Here is a 19954-nt window from a genome sequence, read left to right on the forward strand (position 1 = left end):
CTCAGAGAGCCAGGGGGCTCTAGATTGTTCGAGAGGAGAGTGGAAGAGCTGAAGCATGGGAGGCAGTCACAGCCATGGGCGGCAGCTCTGAACTCTACATTCAAATACACGGGAAAGATACCACTCCCTCCGGTTTGCACACAGCATTTTTGTTTCCATGCATACGTGTTAATTACCATAAGGTGATCAAATGCCTGATCTTCTCGACAATGGGCTTATTGGCGATTCGTTGGATAATAAGAATTTACTCTTCAAATCAGTGTTTTAAAGACACCCTTGAAGAGGCAAGTAATAAAGTAATGAAAACAAGTATAATTATAACTTAATGCTATTTTAGAAACTGCTAAAGAAATTCTCAGGAAACTTACTGTCTCTTTCAGTTCAATTAAATGGACACAATTACATCAGAAAGCAAAGGACCTCAAGGGAGAAATTATTTTCTCACAGGAGCTCTTTGTTGAGGGTTGTTCAACCAATGCCTTGTAGGAGCGCACAGAGAAATGCACCCCCACAGCCTTCACCCAGTGCAAAAATACCATTTTCCCCTGTATTCTTTTTAAGAGACAAGGAGAAGTAGAAACACACGGAGAACTGACAGAGAAAGCAGCCAAAAACCCTATAAATGGCTGGCCCAGGACGCCTCTGGGGACACACTCATTGGGAAGAGGAGATTCTAGGTCTGCAGACAACCCCATTCTTTTGGGGGACAAAACAGTACTCAGTTTGCACAATGAGTTTGTGGAAGAAATACATATTTCGAAAATGAAGGCTTTTAGGATTAATACCTCCTTGAGTGACAAAGTCCTGTTCTCGTAGGCAGCAAGCCTCTTGATGACTGAGTCGACAATCTATGGACCCAAATGATCTGTCATAGCTCTGAATTTTAAAAATATGAACCACTCATCAAAACAGTGATTGAAAAAGGTCAGCTATACTGACCTAGCCAACTACATGATATAGAATAAAGAGCTATAACACACAAGTTTAAAAAGTCTGATTTCCCCTACCAACTATCTGACCACATCCTTAACCACTTGAGCATTTTTTTCTCATGCACAAAATGTAAGAGAAAAATAAGATAAGATAAACTAAATTAAATTTTGGTGGCAAAAGTATATTTCTCTTTCTTTAAAAATATTGATAATATTAAATTAATTTTTAGTATATTATAAGCAAATTGATGATCATTCTAAGAGTAAGAACTTTAAAGTATTTCTTTGATATTTGGACAGAATCAAACCATCCAAAACATTTAATCTTTCACATAGCAGTGACTGAAGTATAGATAACTTTTGGTCTTTGATTGATTCTGTTTATAACTACATTTCACTTTAGGCACATGAAGTTGGGATTTTTTGCATTCAGTCTCATACGGATGTGATCATAGATTTATACTGGAATCCCTAAATGGACTCACCTGGTAAAAATTATCTGGCAGCAGAGACGACCACAGAGATCCTCTGCTGAGTCAATTAATACAAGTGTTCCTGTAATGAGCCAAGAGGTATTTAGAAACTCAGGGATCAATTAATTTGTAAGTCAACAATTTAGGAGAGTAACTAGAGCATTTAAATGGACATTAATTCCTTTAAAAATACAAATCATATTGATGTGACCTTAAAAAGTATTTTCATGTGATACCTGAAGCTCTTAGGAATGGCATTTGTAGTTGGGGAAACTGAGTCAATAAACAAGTCCAAGTCAAATGAAAACCATCTTTGTCTTCTATTTCAATTTCTAACACACACACACACACACACACACACACACACACACCACACACACACACACACACAGAGTTGAATCGTCAATTAACTACTGAAAATTGAGACCTCAAGTATTCCCATAGTTTCATGACCAGGACTAAGATGAAGGCTTTCTACAACAATCTGATTTTATTATTTGTTCCAGCAAATTCTGTCTCAGGAAGACGAGGCTATGTAAGCCAGTAAATAACTTCATTGTATGCTTCTGGAACTTTGCCCAAACCAACAAACTGCCCAAACAGTGTCCTTCTCTAAACCACTGTTCATTTGTAAATACCTGCTTCAAGACACTTGCCTTTCTGGGTCTACCAGTCCTGAATTACAGTATCACGACCTTGACTTAATCTCAATCAGATCCCTGCATTGAAAGACTCATTTTAAATTCTTGAGTCCAGACCTCAAAAGCACATCAACCTGTCCGTGGGTCTCTCTTCGGAAGCCACTGAAAGACTTGTCACGCATCCTTCCACAGTGGAAGTAACGAACAGAACCTGACGTGGTCAACACGTTAGTCTGGTGGTTGACCATGATGACCCTAATGTTCTCCATGCGCTGAAACCACAGACACAGACTTCTTCCTGATTCTAGGCCCCTGACCTCCTTTTTCTTTTCTTAGAACACTTTTTTTTTTCACTTGTAATTGTAAATATTGCAAGTTTTGTCCTTTCGAGATGTACATTGTTGTAAAGCCTCTTGCCACTTCTACAACCCAGGAGGCCTTCCTGAGGACCTGGGAGCCATCACTTTGAAATGTAGTCATCAGACGAGATAGTGCCCTATCTCCTAGTCTCTGTTGGTGGGGGGGTGGGGGGAGGCTGCCTTCTGCAGGTGCACAGCTACAAGTGGTAACAGTACCTCCTGTCATGGAAAATTGACTTTTTGGGGTAGGGGGTAAAAACAATCAGCACATTCAGATAGTCTACAATCCCACCCCACACTTTGTTTTGGCAGAGCGGACTCAGGTGGGGTTCTGGCTCCTCTCCTCTATTACAACAGCCTTGAAAAAATTCATGCCGGCTTTTTTAACCTCATCAGGTGCAAGTTTTGTTTTGGCGTGGTCTTTCAAGTATTTGCTGGTCAAAGTTAATTTTCTCACATGAAAATGTACACTTTTAATGCACAACTCAAACATGCTTCAGTTTAATGCAAATGCTTTTTATTTCTAGTTGGACCTCATTTTTTTTCTTCAGGGAATTCAACAAAATCTAGTTAATTATGCAATTTGATAAACACATATTTGGAAATGATACAAAACACATATACTTCGAATGAAATTATTTTATAAACGTAATATAATGTATCAAGATAAAGCACACATATGTGAACTTATAGGTAATAATATATGCCATTATTTATTGAATATTCAATAAGTAACAGGCCACACAAAAATCTCCCTGTTATATGAGTATCTTATGCAGTTGCATTAAGTATTAAAAATATGCATTAGGTTTAATATACAGGATCTTTAGAAATAAATGTGCTTGTTCCAGATCCTAAAATGAAATAATTTCTGACTTTCCATAAAAGTTGCAGTTCAAAATTTTCTCTAGAGTTTCATCATGTGGAATACTTGGCAAACCAGGAGAATTAAAAATTCTTCACATCAAAGTTACTTTTTTATCCAAATGGGTTCTGAGTGCCAAAGGGATTGCTTACGTTGCCAGTTCCAGTCTTCCCTTCATAGAAGATGCAATTCATATCGGTCCCTGAAACCAAGGGAGGACCAGCCACCCCCTTCTGGTCCATTTCTGCCCTCCCTGCCCAGGCATCTTAAACATCTGACTGTCAAAAGTGGCAAGGCAAAATCCCAAAGATATCTAATGTATAACCAAGTTCTGCCTTTGGGAATTTCAAAACTCCTGACATCATAACAATGAGCTTCTTATGAATAATTTTTCTTCATAATATCCCTGTCTTGTTTTACTTTTAGAGTCACATTAAAGAAACAGGAATAGTATATTCATCCCCTGTATTACAGAACACTCCATTGCTTTCACCTCTCTGTCAAAGGAGACACCCTAATTCTGCGCTCCTCCACACCAGCTTTTTAAACAGTTCCATTTGTCACTGGCATTTATTCTATACGTACCCATTTTCACAATTGTGGCTTTTTGCTCTTTGGTGGTTAGAACTGTTAAATAATTAATTTCTAAACTGAATTCAAGTGCTAACCGAGGTTTTAAGTGAGATCTGCTCTAGGGGAAAAAATTGGAAAGAGGACTAGCTGATGCTTACTAATTAAACAATAATAATGAGGATATTATGTTCCTACCAGATTTGGCCTATTGTAAAATGATTACCGTAGACACGTGAAATGTGACCGTCATGTATTTGAGACTTGTCGGAAACTCTATTTAAATCAAAGTGGATTTTTAAAGAAAGTTAATACTGTGGAAGAACTTCACAATCATTTTTGGAAAGTTATACACAATTATTTCCACTCAGTTTCTGCCCCCCAGCCCCCTGTGCCTAAGTTTTACCTCCCTGAGAAGTGCTGTAACAGCAAGGATGAGATCGAAGCTCTGGAAGATGAGCCAATTACAAAATTTCTGCCTTGAGGGATGGCAGGAAAAAAAAAAATACATGTATGTTTCAAAGGGTCCAATTTTCATAATCAGTGGAGGGGAATTACTTTACTCATAATGTGGAGACAAAACTTCAAAGCCAAGTCAGGTTATTGAAAGCTAACTTCTTTTAGCATGCCTGCTGCTGGTACCATTCTTTGTGGAGGACAGCAAGGCTCAAGGAGGTGAAGTGGAGGGGCCAAGGACACATGGCTAATGAGGGGGCAGCTGAAGTTCAACCCTGGCAGCTGGTGTCAGAGACTGACTTTTCAAAGCACTAAGTTTGCCTCTGTAGAGGTTAAGCTCACCCATTGGCTAAGTCATTCATTCACTAGGTCATTCATTAGCTAAGTTGTTCATTAGCTAAATCATTCTAGTCTATCTGCCATGCAGATATTCTGACTCCAGCCTGTTCTTCAGTAAGATTCTAAGTTGTTCCATGACATGGATCTTCGGAGTGTCTATAAAACAGGTAAGCCTGTTTATACTGGAGGCCTACTGTACTTTTTATTCTGGCCTGAAATGAAGTATTTTCGAAGCTGAATAGCAGCAGTTATACGAGACAAGGTAAACTCTAGAGCCCTACTCACTAAATGTAGGATTACCATTAAACCTCCAATTTTGAACAAAATGTACCGATGAAGGCATTCTCATATCCTTTGGTTAATATATCTACTAATTGTACCATATTCTTCAAAAATATTTCAAAGTTTCCAAACATTCCAAGCAAACAATGTGGGAAAAAGTTTTGATCATTTGGTACTGATGGAACCCTTTTCATGTTCCTTAAGATGACCAAGACCTGAATATGTCGGTTCTTCCGACCATCCCGGAGGTTCTGCGGCAGCATTTGCCTCTTTGAGGCTGAAGATCTTCTTATTAATTACATTTAAACTGATCTGACAAACGTATAACCACTGGATTGACTGCTAAGAGTTTGATTAGCACAATTAGACAGCAATTGCTTTTTAATGCTTGGAGATTAAGAGAAAGCCACTGAAGGAAAGTGTTCATTTCACACCCAGTTGAATGGATTTCCTGTCATGACACTTCTCTCCAAGAGTGGAAATTGCCCATACATAAAATTCCTAATAAATGAAATGCTATCTTTGTCACAACGGTATATCTGGAATGATTTAATAACATAAAAGTCTTCTTGCTTTCCTTTCAAACACTCGTGGAAAAAGAAGACCTAGTGATATTTTCTTCTCTATTAAAAATAGGTTATTATATGAAAGTAATCATACTGAACTAACAATTGTTTATGTTACTTCTCCCAGAAGCATATATACAGATACACTAAACTGGACTTTTTAATTGATTTTGTAGTTCACTTAAAAACTATTAAGGGCCTGTTATGAAAGGTACTGCTTAGGAGGACAAAGCATGAAGAAGAGCATTGTCTTTAGGGGAAGGGTTATGGGTGAAGCAATGTGAGTGAAAACCGGAGGGGGAGAATGTGTGAGGCGCTACGGGGGCTCAGTGGAAGGGCTGTGTCGGTCTAATTAACAGCATAAGCCACACTTGTCAAAGGTGACATTTGATGGTGCCAAGAAGATCAGGAGTGTTGACAGGAGTCCTCTGTTCCACAACACTGTAATTTTTAAGTGGTCCGACCTAATCAATAATAGAAATACCAGGAGCTTTAGCGGAAAAAGAGGCTGTTGACTTAGGCCATACCGAAAGTATTCCATTATCCATATTTCTACCATCTGCATGAAACTGATGATCTCAGTGTGATGGTGAATTTTACACGTCAGCTTGGCTAGGCTAGTGTGCCCAGATAGTTGGGATGGATAAAGAGAAAGACTGCAGCAAGTTTCACTTTAAGCAAAGCAGGGAGCCACATTTTTGTAGCACATAGGAGAAATCAACAAGCCTTTTAAGCAGAATAATTAATGAAACCTATACATTAGGTGAATTTGCAGCAAGAGCGTAGGACGTGGCCTGGCATCATGCATTTGAACGTATTCAACATGGCGGATGGGTAGTGGTCTACGTCGGAGAGAAAATGGGGGCCTCAGGCAGGCAAAGAGAAGACGGGCACAGGCGACACCAACCCGCAGCAGTTCCCTGGCCACGGTGCCAAAGTGCAGTATGGACAGTAATTTCAAAACAGAAATCACCATCTCCTGCTGCTCCTCCCCAATTAATATCCCGTCATCCTCCTGGCCGCAGCTTCATGCAACTCTCTGCCCTGCCAGGACCATGTGACCCAGTAGGACCTAGGAGGGTGGGGGTTTTACATATATCCGTGGGATGACGGCATTAGTGTCTGCCTCCCACACAACACGTGGGTTCCATATAAAAATATGCCGCACTGAGTGTGCCTGTTCTCATGCGTCGAGCATCATGGCTGCACACGGCAAACATTCTCAGTACCCACCAGCAAGTGAGTGCATGAATGAACGTGTTTATGTATATGTATAGAATATGTATATAATGCGTATATAATCAGCATAATGGATGCTTTGGCTAGCAGATAAAATACATATAAATCCCATCCCACGACCCAAATTTCTTTGATTCTGAGACTTTACCCACTGCATCTTCAGATTTCTAAAATCTGGTTGTGTAATAAAGTCAGTAGCTTGTCATATTTTAATTGTTTATTTTTTCCTGGCCTGCTAATAGAGAGCATATTTGATTTCATGACCTGCAGTGTACTTTGGTCTTCATCTAATCAGATTTCCACCCATGACATAGAGAAATCTGATTTATTAAAGCTACTAAGGCAGCAATAAGTAAAGGGTATTTCTTACCTTTTTTTTTTTTTTTTTAATCCACAGACACAAATATAGGCCTTCCAAGGAGGAAACCATAAGACAAAGTAGACTTCAGATTTCTTTAGGACTGGCATGATTTTTTAAACCATGCAATTTTTATTCAGGGAGCTTGGAACCAATCATTATTATTATATTAGATAAGAATGAGATTACATAGAAAGGGATTAGAGCTTCAACCTGGAACCTGTTTTTTTTAAAGATTTATTTATTTATTTATTTATTTATTTATTTATTTATTTATTTGAGAGAGCACATGCACGAGCAGGGGTAGGGGCAGAGGGAGAGAAGCAGACTCCTCACTAAGTGGGAGTCTCTCCCTCAACTTGGGGCTCGATCTCTGGACCCTGATATCATGACCTGAGCCAAAATCAAGAGCCTGATACTTAAAGGACTGAGCCACCCAGGCACCTCTAGAGCCTAATTTTTAAACTCTTATGCTAGTGACATTACAAAACTGTAGCACTAATAAGGAATGCAATTTTACAAATATAAGTATGTTACACGAATATTATAGCTAAAACATCTTTGGAGTTTAGAAAAATATTTTTCAATAATATATAGGTATATATAATATATATTTAAAGTATGCATATAAAATCTTGTAAGAGTCTCAAAAAATTCAAAGGAATAGCTACTGGTTTATTTTTATTATTCCCTCTGTTCACAATTCTGAAGGTTAAATGTTTGACCCATAGTCCCCGAGCAAGTAAATGGAAAAACCAATATTGAGTGCAAATTTCCTAGCTCCAAAATCTCATTTTTTTCCCTCAAATCACTCTAGCACATTGTAGAAGGCCAATAAAGAATGAGAAATTCATCATTCATTACAGCTCACTGACAGTAAGAAGGTAATTGAAATAAAGAAATATGTGTCCAATATCCCTATATATTATAGTACTCCTAGAAAAAAGCAAATTATTCATTTTCCCTGCATATCCTATATTTAATATCGAACTGAACTAGTTTTGTGTTCATTTGTGACTCTCTTGCTTTATAAACACTTTCTGGAAAATTACTTTGGGGAACGGTCATATTTTCAATCATAAAAACACATTAGATGTCTGAACTTTAAATTATTCTTCAGTATTTTGAAATCCCCGAAAGACCTTGGCAAGGAGAACGAGGTGAGCAGGGGCAGAGTGTGCAGTCTGGACTGGGAGGGCCCTTCTTCCTTCTCCTTCTTTTCCCTTCTCCCTCATCGAGGTTAAATGAAGAACAGGGAAGGCTCAAACAGGGCTTCTTAGTACCCCTCTTTGGATTCCCTGTGCCATGCAATCAGTACTTGTGAAATGAATGCCCATAGGAATCAATGTTTCTAGTCTGTTGGCGGTTCTGGTTACCACCCTGCATGCATGCAGTACAGCCCATTTCGGAGCCGTCGGGCAGAGGTGAGGAAAGCAGCGATGCATGAGGTGCTCTGACGTTTGCACGGACTTCTCAACAGAAGAAGGGTGCCATGAGTCCTGAGAACGGCTCTCCTGCGAGCAGCAGAAGGCAGTCCTTCCTGTTTGAATCACAACTCCACAGCCACTGAAGAGAGACAATCTGCAAAGACACCGGCGTTCACAGCCATGATGATCCATTTTTAGTCTGAAGCTTCTCAGAGGGTTCACGTTGCAGAGTATTTGTCTCTAGGGTATTTCCAATGATCAGAGTACTTGACCGGGGGAACACGACTGCGGGTCAGTTTCTGCTTCTGTCTATACCCTCCCAGGATGCACCAGCCTCAGAGATGCTCGTTAACGTGCTCAGGACTTCAAATGGATCTTATTCTTCAGCACACCTCCTAAAGGTGCAGCTCCGGTACTCACATGAGGAAGTAGGGCTTCACGGGTAATAATGAAATTATGAAGGCTTCGCCAGTTGTGTCTGAGTTCCTTCTCAAGATGACTGCAGTGCCTTTCATTGCCGCCTCGCTCGGTGATGGTTAATTAGGAAAAAATAATTAGACACTTCAGTGGCACTTGGGCTGGAGCTGCAGCAGGCTTGGGACTTGGACCCCATTAGTCCCTTCCACGTCTCCCAGCATTCTAAAGCCCCAAACATCTGCAGGGACAGCAGTCCTCTTGTTCTGGAAGCTCGATCCACCAGCGCCAAGCAGCTCATCGCAGGGCAGACGTCTGAGTGGATATCATTACCTTGTAAACAAGGACTCCACCTTCCTCCAAAGGAGCGTAGTGCATTTCCCACACCTCATTCCCCTCACATACTCAGCGATGACACTGGAAATGCTTCAGGGACGGAACTGCTCGGAAGCAGGCAGAGGTGGGGTCTCAGTCGCTTCGAAATGCCCAGTACCCAGCAGACAGACGAATCTGAGAGAGGTTTCAGTAACCATTCACTTAAGGCACAAACGAACAATCGTTTGACTAGAACTATAGATGCATCTTCACGCAGCTTCTGGAAACGGTTTCATGTGGTGTTTACCTCAAATTGAACTGAAGTCGAAAACCTTTTATGTACTTTCAGGGTCTTTGGTTGTGGGGCCTTTGCTCAGATCCGAAAACGCCATGCTCCTTCTCCAGGGTGGGGTGAGAGGAGTGTGCAAACGCACAGGTTCGCACCCTGTCTCCCCATCCCCTCTGACAGCTCACGCCCCTCATATGCTTACGTCCTTGAGGACACACGCCCGAATCCCTGGCCCATGACACGTATCCCTGTTACATGCTCTCCAAGCACTAGGATGGTTAAAAGTTTCTATAAATCTGTGAAATCACTTGTCTAGTCTACATCTATCTCCTCCTCTACCCCCCCTCCCTGCCCAATGGTGCAACTCCCATGTTTTTACTCCCCAGTTTGTCTCTCAAAGGTCGCTCAGTGTCAGGCATAAAGTCGAGCACCCGGGCGCCTGGGTGGCTCAGTTGGTTAAGCGACTGCCTTCGGCTCAGGTCATGATCCTGGAGTCCTGGGATCGAGTCCCGCATCGGGCTCCCTGCTCAGCGGGGAGTCTGCTTCTCCCTCTGACCCTCTTCCCTCTCGTGCTCTCTCTCATTCTCTCTCTCTCAAATAAATAAATAAAATCTTTATAAATAAATAAAGTTGAGTACCCAAAACATTTAGTCATTGTGTATAAGGCTCAGTTCCCTCTTGGCCAAAACTGCACACGTGCAGGATGACCCTCTGCTCCGTGGATCGTACGGGAGCCGAGTTCAACAGACAAATGGGCCTCTCCTCTAGGCCTTGATCTGACATGTACTAGTTAGCTGGATGCATCTCATGATTAGAAACTTCTAAAGAGAAAAAAACAAAGCTTGGTTTCTAGTTGTTAAACCACGGATTAAAGGTAATAGGAGCAGACAGGAATTATGAGGGAAAGATCAGGGGAGGAGCTCTCAGTGGGAACACGGTTTCCCTCGATCCCCGTGTCTCTGGGAGCAGGGGGCAGGCTAAAGGGAGAGAAAAGTCCTTCCTATGTGTGAGATGCTTCCCAGCCTGCTGTGGGCAAGTGGCCACTCTAGCTGGCGACCCGGGGAGGGCTGCCCAAAGGTCGGCGGGGAAGCCTCCCTGGAACAGAGGGTGTGCACGAGTGGGAGCGCTCTTTACGGCCTTCTCATGCCCTCTTTCCAGTTGGAGTTTTCCTAGGGAGGAATCAAGAAAATGAACATAGTATTTCCTTCCTCCCTCTCATTCCCTCCTTCTCATAAAATATTTCAACTCTGTCTTTGGAGACCCCAGGGGGTCAATTTTTCTATCATGTTTTCTTAGAGGTAGTTAATTTTATTGAGAAATATTACAACTGTGTGAAGAATAAAATTGACACTAAGGGCCAAAAATATATATATTTATATTTTTTTAATTGAATTTAATTTTATATATATATCATATATATATCCATAAAGATACTAAATCCTAATTTTATAAAGGCCTGTAGCAACATACAAGGAGAGACAGCTCATTATATATAAATATATATATATATATATTTTAATATAGTAGAAAGTGATGTGGGTGCAGAACGTAAACTCCTCTGGTGTAGTTAAGCCTATCTGTCTGGTTCCTGGTGTTCCCAAGACCTCCTGGGGTGACTATTGTCAACATCATTTGATTAGCTTGAGATCATCCAAGGGTGAAGATTATCATCTACTACCTCCTACTACACACGCACCCCAACAGACTTACAGCAACTCAAAAAATGTGTATTTTCAAATGCACAGACTTTCCCTTCCGGTGGACATCGCTAATAATGGAAAACTGTCTCGGGTAACCGGGAGCAGACGACCCACTGGGAATTTTCACACACAGTGCCATACAGATAAGACTTAGGAAACGAGTTTCCAGGTATTTGAATATGTCTTATTCTCTTGGACAGCGAATGTGTTTTGATGAGGTGCTTAAAAATAAACAGGAGGCCTTTGTGAAAAGATAGGGAATTTACGACTGACAGTATGAAACCTTCAGTATTCCCTGATTCAGCACACATTTATGCCATGTGGCGGATCCACGGTGTTGGAAACGTATAGCTACTTGCTGGTAAACTCTGTGTAACATTTTATGATTTTTGCACAAGCTGTCACATTTTAAAAAAGGGTACCATTATTTACACGAGCATCGCTCTCTTGGGGCTTACTCTTCAGGTTTATTATGCAAGAACTCATTGCAGCCTATCGAAATGGTAAATGGTAATATAATGTACTTGAGAGACTAATAAAAACATTAATTAATTCCACGCATCTCCTACATATTCTGCAGAGAAAGCTTGCAAAGTTGCCTAGACCCCTTGGTTTCCAGGGATAAGGACACCCATGTGCCTACCCCAACTTACTGTTTTACTTCAACAAAATTAAGCCACGCATCTTAACATAGTCAACTTAAAAAGCAACACGGATGCGTAAGAGCAAATGCCTTTTGAGCCTAACAAGACAGTGAATTATAGCTGAAGATGTTTGTTTCAAAAAGAAAGGAAAAAAGAAATTGCGGCAGAGACCCTGTCCTGACTCACTGCGTAGCAAAGCGGTAGGCCCGACAGAGATGGAACCAAATGACAGGATATTTTGTGCAGTGCAGGTGGTAAGCCAGGACTTGGGAACTTAGAGCACTTACAGAGCCTTGAAGAACCCCTCTAGGGTCCCAGGCAAATGACCTTGTCAGTCATAATGGGTGACAAACATGGCGCTAGGGGACTGATTCCAGGTCTGAAACAGAAAGGAAAAAGTGAATGATACCTACAAGAAGACAAGGTTTCCAGAGGAGCCTAGAATCTGCATTTGTAGTTGAATTGATAGCTTTGGAGGGTCCAGGGTGCCCTGCCACGAGAGCAAGGGGGAAGGGAAGGCCAGCCACCTGGTCTGTGCCCACTGGAAGGGCAAACTCAATCCACGTCCAAAAGGTGCCGTGTGAGTCAGGGCGGCCCTATCTGTCTACCCCTGCCAAGACTAAATTAAAGATGCAACAGGAGAAGGCAGAAATGATAAGTGGATTATGAAAGCCATGGAAATAACCACATGAGAAATGCTGCTAATACACCTCGCCCGGCTCTCATTTATGCTGCATGTAATTTCTGGTTAACTGATACACACTTCCACTCACTCCCACTTCCCCCCGGCCCTGACACACAGGCTCTCTTTAGAACACCCCACAAGTTTGGAGTAAACATGAATTAGTAGGAGCCTTGCAGATTACATTTAATTCATTCTTAACAAAGATTGTGTAGAAAGGAGAAAAAGAAGAGGAAAAAAAACCCTGAAGATAACAGATAAAATGAGCCAAAGTGAAGAAACGATAGGATCAATCATTTTAAATGATAAAATAATTATAATCATAATATGTAATTATTTTATAATCATAATTCTAGTACTGCCATTATTACCATCCTGATAAACGATGTCTGCACCCGTGTACCCGTCAGGGCGCGCTGCCTGGCTCCAAATGTATTTTGGCCTTGTTTCTACGGGCCTGTCTAAATGCACCCTGACTCAGAGGATGGATGGCACCAGAAATAGTACCAGATGGATGGTCTGAAAACTGAAATATCTACTCTTGCTTTCACTTGTGCTTTTCTCTGCACCACGGCCTCCCTAAATTTCCCATTCTGCAAAACCTCACTTTGTGAAGTTTTCCTCCCAGAAGCCTTCACTGCCTTCCCTGACAGCTGGCTACAGTATCTCCACCCCAGCCCTGGAATTCTAGGCCTATGATCCCACAGTATTTTTAATAACTGGCTGTTTCTTTGTCCTCGCTCCTACTTTTCTACCAGTTCCTGCTGTCTACCAGGAGGATGTTTTCTTAGATACCAAAGGAATAAAGTATGACGGAAAAGATTAACGTTTAGGCTCTGCTAATAGATGCCCATCATGGATAGGCAACAATAGATCCTTTGTAGTTATTTAGATCCCCAACTGGTTCAGACAAAACTCCAGAAAAATAAAGTACACAATTTCATTTTCTTTGAGGGTAAAACATCTGCAGCCCAAAGAGACAGCTGTTGAAATGACTTCACAGTGATATTAATATGTAGAATAATTATGGAAAATGGAGCAATCTGTTATTAAGAACAAGTCTGATTGAATTAGAATTTATCGCTGGAATTTTAATAGAGGATCATCCACCATCTTATAGTCTTTAGAATTGTCTGAAGTGCTTTCATGACCAGTATTTTGTTTATGGTTTTATCCTCTCGTGATAGCCCTGAGATGTAGGAAAAGATATTATCATTTCCATTTTATGTATGAGGAAAATAGCATCCACAATGCTAAAGTGATTTCCCTGAGCCAAGGCTCAGGACTGTCACACAAACTAAAAATGGCGATGAATGGACAGACAGGCATTACCTGTGAAAATCTGCACCCAGAAAAGAAGCCCCCAAAATGACGCAAATGGATATTTATATTGAGTCTTTTATTTATATTGTGTGGAATCTAAGAAATGGGCAAGTCAGGCTCCCAGGTCGGCTGCCATATTGTAGCATTTGCTTTGGAGTCTCAACAGGTAAATGCAGAAGGAATTGGTGCATTTCATCCCCCTGCACAAATACTGACGGCAGTGAAATGCAGGGTTAGGAATGTTTACAAATAAAGAAATGCAAGGGCTCTGAGGGGTTGGGGGGAAAAAGCAGATAAAAACAGGACAAAAATTTTAGAAGAAACTATAGACTAGGCAGAAGATGGTATCAGTTGGTTTCATCAGCATTTAACTATTTTGCTTGTTTATAAATAGGTCTAATGATTAGTTCGGCAAATGGATATGATTTGAGATTAACATTTAGAAATACTGATAAGAAGATGTTGCTGAATCAAAAGCATATTCATACAGGGCCAGCGTTTACGCCTTGTCATGGCTGAACTGATGGGTGAAAGTGGCCACAAGAATCTGGATAGACAGAAGTATCTGCTTTTGACGGAGAGGACACACTGATTCTGCGGCTAGGGCGGCTAGCGTCCACAGGTGGGTAGACAGAAGAGTTAGTGGGATTATTAGTCACTCAGTTCCAAACAGAAATGGCTGGATGTAAAGACAGACTTCCTTGAAAAGGGGAAACAAGAAACAGAATGAAAAGACACACCCAGAATTTCAACTCAGCACAGAGGCCGAACTGCTGCCTAGCCTCTGTTTGCACCGCACCCACTTCTTCCACCACGACTGCCGCACTGGTCTGCTTTCAGTTCCTCAAAATCAATATACTGCTTTCCACCACAGGGCCTTTGCACATGCCGTTCTTCTGATCAACACTGTAGCCTTTGGCCCAAGGGACTCCTAATCTTTCAGATATCAGCTCAGCGGTCTTCTTCCCAGATAAACCTTTCTTGATCTCTCTTGACCAGGTCAATTGCCCTTTATCACACACCCAAAAACCACGTGCCTCCCCTCTGGAACTCTTACTATGGCTGACATTTAAAATGCTCTGTGAGGACAAAAGCCAAATCTTAATTTTGGATTTTATCTATCTGTACTAGTCATCCCTGACTGGTACAGTAGCTGGAATTTAATGTTCTACTTGAGATTACTTTAAACAGCTTCATCCCCATTCCCAAGGCCAACTGCTTTTTTTTTTTAAGATTTTATTTATTTATTTGAGAGAGAGAATGAGAGACAGAGAGCACAAGAGGGAAGAGGGTCAGAGGGAGAAGCAGACCCCTCACTGAGCAGGGAGCCTGATGTGGGACTCGATCCCGGGACTCCAGGATCATAACCTGAGCTGAAGGCAGTCGCTTAACCAACTGAGCCACCCAGGTGCCCCATCCCAAGGCCAACTGCTCTTTTGCTGGAGATTCCATATTCCCTTCTTTCTGCTAAAGTTTCCTTCTAAAGAAAAAAAAAAATGCATTAGGGTCCCTTAGAAGGGAAGGAACTGTAGGCAACATTTTGGGGTGGAGAGGTTTGTCTATTATATTCCCAGATCTCCCTTCTAGAGTAACGGATGATTTGCTCAATCTATCCCACAAACCAGTCCACTTAAAGAGCTCCTACTAGCTCGTGCTTCATTCTCTGGCAGACTCATTTATAACAAGAGTATAAACAAATGGTAGTCTTCATCTTTCATATCTGTAATATATGCGTTTTAGCACAGAGAAAAGACCTAAGCTAAAAGAATGTTTATTTGTGGGATTATAAACCATTGGTGCACCTTCCCACCCCAAGCAGTCAAGATGCATAAATTATTGGGCTGACCAACATTCTGCTCTGCCTGGGGAGTCCCGTATCCCAGGAAAAGCCTCCTGAGAAATACACACTTCCAGTGTCAGTCCAAAAAGATGAGGGCTGAGAGCAGCACAGTTTTTAGTTTCAGGTGCCTATGGTGTAGATCATTTGCCTTCTGCAGTCACCCATTCTGGTTTTCCCTGACCACGGATGTAGACAACCGTGACTTGGCTCACGGGTTGGACCATCTATTCCTGAATCACTCAGAGTGGTCCAGCTTACCGGCATCAATCGTGAATCTTAACAGTCTGGCTGTTTGCCTGTGGCTTAACTATTGTGCTCTGTATCAAGAAGATAACAGTTCAATTGTTTAAGGTAATAGACATTGTGGTCATGTTTCCCAAGTGTTGACATGGGGTAAACAACGATTACAACAAGCCAGCATGACCCAGACACCATGGAAAAGCAAAGCAAAATGAAGGTGTTATTTTAATGGCAGGTGGAAGGACACGTATGACCAGATCAGGAAGGTAAATAACCAGAAGAGAGCGTACTTCACAGCATGCGGAGAAGGATCTCGGTTTGGACATGGCGGAGAAGGGGATGTGAAAGTGCGTATGGGGACCAACTCTCCCTATCAGCACAAAACAGGCAAAGTTTCTAAGTCAATCAAAAAAATTTGGCTCCCCGAAAGACACTGATACTCAGTTAAACATAGCAGCCACTGCACAAACAAACACACATTACCATACCATTCTCTCAGTAGCTCAATGAAACCGAGTGGAGTTACATTTCCTAAATCAGAAGCTATGACTAAAGTATCAAAAAGAATTTTGACAACAGATATGTTGGCCTTTATCGTGTAGAGCTGATTTTGCCAGATCCTACTAACAATCATGCTTCCTGTAATGTATCAAATGGTGTGTCCAATGACAGCAAGAAAAATGTCAAAAATGGTCTTCCTAGCTCTTGGGTACCTTGATCTGAAAAATGGAGTCTGAAGATGTCATCTTGATGTCTATGAAGATTTAACGAACGTAATGCAAACATAAAACAAAAGTTACTGACTATTGATGTCTTGTCCAAATGCAAACTAGACATTGCTCACCTATCTGCATACGTGGAAGAAAGCACAAATGTAAATTCTGGCACCTTGTATTCAGACTATAAACGGTATATTCGGTCCCACCCTAAAATTACCTTCCAGATGTGCTGTATACCTCGTATACAACACTGCTAAATGGGGTGTGATTTGCTACCCTGGGATGTTGAGGCTTTCACACTGAAAGTTGTGGTCACTGTTCAGTTGCCTCAAAATATGTGGAAGCACCTAATGAGGTTTTTTTGAATTCACATCTCTGGAAGAAGATAGGACCCATAGACCACGGGTTGTCAGCCACAGAAGATGCTAAAAATGTTGACTTGCTCGAAGATTATACTTTCAAAGTATGACAAAGAATGACGCCCTTCATTAATGTGGAAGTTCAGTGAGAATGAGAACAGAGGACAGGATGACAGTTCCATAGAAATGTATACACTGCTCCTCCACACTGGCCGAAGACCTCTGAAGGGGCCAGAGGGAGACTCAGGAAGAATAAACTGACCACACCTGAGTTTTGCGAAGTTCTGTGTAGGCCATGTCCAAAACTCATCAAGACTGCTTAAGAATTAAAAAGGAAAAGAAAAGTTACCAGAAAAGGGAAAATGAATTAAATAGTCCTTTCTCAATTTCTTTACTAAACATGATAACTTAGTTGGAAACCAACTTTGATTTCACAAATTCAAATTACGTTTGCGCTTTGAGAGCATGTTTCCTGAGAAAGAGCTGTTTAACTAATGATGACAACCAATGTACTCTTGAGTGTTTAAAAATGTCAACCATTCTGGGGGCGCCTGGGTGGCTCAGTCATTAAGCATCTGAATTCCACTCAGATCATGATCCCAGGGTCCTGGGATCGAGCCCCGCATCGGGCTCCCTGCTCAGCGGGGAGTCTGCTTCTCCCTCTCCCACTCTCCCTGCTTGTGTTCCCTCTCTCGCCGTGTCTCTCTCTCTGTCAAATAAATAAATAAAATCTTTTAAAAAAATGTCAACCATTCTGGGCACAGAGAGCCAGTGTGATGAATTTTTCGATGCAGAGAACCTAATTGACAAACAGCTGGACTCCCAAAACAAGCCCATAGGTACAAATTGGAGGGCCATCTGTGGAGAGCTGGAAATTAATTCCTGCAAGTCTAAAACCTGCTGTGGCTAATAAGGAAAATCCTCAGTTGCTCCTGCATTGAAGCCTTTGTTGAGAGGATCGTTAGCCTGATGTCATCACATGGGGCTGACACCAGCAATCAGTCTCTTGTGGGTCTGACAAGAACTCAAAGTGAAATTCAATTTTCCTACCACACACAAGAAAAGAAGGTTGCAGACGCTCCGGAGAAGTATTATTGCACATGGAAACAAAGGGTAAAAATACCCTACTGTACCACAGAGTAGAAAGCAACAGTCAGCATTGTTTTTTATTAAATATAGGTAGTATCTGGTTAATTAGTCCTGTTTTCATGTATTTCCTTTCTAAAATTATCACATTTACAAATGTTAGGAATACACTATAATACAGCCTGTGAATTTTAAACATCCAATAGCAGGTTTAACAAAAGTTAAGATCAGTTGCTGTACCCAAGAACAAAAATAAATGCTATAAAAATATTGTTACATTTTGGGGCGCCTGGGTGGCTCAGTCAGTAAGTGTCTGCCTTCAGCTCGGGTCATGATCCCAGGGTGCTGGGATCCAGCTCCCTTTTCCACGGGAAGCCTGCTTCTCCCTCTCCCACTCCCCCTGCTTGTGTTCCTGCTCTGTGTGTCTCTCTGTCTAATAAATAAATAAAATCTTTAAAAATATGTTGTTATATTTCTATTATATATATTTGACTAATCAGTCCTATTTAATTAATATTAATGGACACTGTTAATTCATCCTATTATTTGTGTTTGTTTTTTATTCTATTTATTTATTTGAGAGAGAGAGAGAAGGAGGGCAAGTGGGGAGGGGCAGAGGGAGAGAGAGAGAAAGAATCCGAAGCAGATTCCACACCGAGCACAGAGAACGATGTGGAGCTCGATTCCACGACCACGAGGTCATGGTCTGAGCTTAAACCAAAGGTAGGACGCTTAACCAACAGAGCCACCCAGTCGCCCCCAACCTATTATTTATATAGCATTTATATAATAGAAAAGTAAATAATACAGAATGTCATCTCAAATAAACACCAATATTTCCTAATTTTGTTAACACAATAACTCATAGGCACACCATCACTGATTATATATAATGCTGTCGTGTTTCTGTTTTATCTGGTATGGCTGTATCCTGAGTTGTCTCCTTAGAAAGGTGGTCATTCTGGTCACCAAGGTTATATCAGGAAAGTCACTCTCTCCTTCTGATGTATACTTTCCTTCAGTTATATCTTTCCAGATGATTTTAGATCCATATCCAATGCTACTCCATCAATGAAGGCTTTTATAATCAAAGCAATAAAAATTAATCACTCTCAGCAGCCTCTACAGCTCTGTGGGTATAACTTTCCCATAATTTGGTTGGTGTTACAGACACTAGTGGGCATGCAAATCTTCCTCATCAAACACGGTCAGAAGCCAGGCCTCAACTACCTTCACAAGCTTCTAGCACCTTTCGTAGGTAGAGGCCATTAATCGACGATGACTGAATTTGTCTTTGTTACATCTGATAACTGAAGAGAACAAAACAACCAAAATCGAATCAGCACCACTACCACCTGCATGCCATAAAGCCAGTAGTTGTGAACCTTACCTGCTACCTGTTTATCAGAATCTTTGTAAGATCAGGTACTGTTTTATAAAATACAACCACCTGGTTTGGCCGCCCCCACGTCCTGACTGCTATCCAAAAGAACTAAGATGAAGCCACTCAGATGAGGGCCTATCGATGATCTAAACAGAGGGATTTCACATAAAACAAAATCCCGTACACAGACTCTATGTGTAACCATTAGGGAAGAATGAAAAAGCTGTATTTGATGATGGACTTATTCCTACATCCAAACAAAGAAGATGGGAAAATACTTAATCACATAGCGAAAAAGTCATGCCGATAAGATGTGTTAGGCAGGGGAAAACCCAAGAAGAGGCTCCCATTGTTGGTTACACATCAGAATAGGTACAGGAGATGAATTCAAGGGCTTGGGAAAGAATTCTGGGAGAAAAGGAACAACCGATGTTGGGGAAAATAAGAAAGCC

General features: G+C 41.3%; 1 protein-coding gene across 1 annotated transcript in view; it reads right to left on the reverse strand.

Moving 5' to 3' along the window:
• NALF1 (NALCN channel auxiliary factor 1) overlaps positions 1–19954 on the reverse strand; it is a 607449-nt gene that overhangs the window by 256277 nt on the left and 331218 nt on the right. The window lies entirely within an intron of this gene.

This window comes from Eumetopias jubatus, unplaced genomic scaffold (genome assembly GCF_037043125.1).
Source record: "Eumetopias jubatus isolate StellerSeaLion01/CBP00866 unplaced genomic scaffold, mEumJub1_p1.0 scaffold_3, whole genome shotgun sequence".
Lineage (NCBI taxonomy): Eukaryota > Metazoa > Chordata > Mammalia > Carnivora > Otariidae > Eumetopias > Eumetopias jubatus.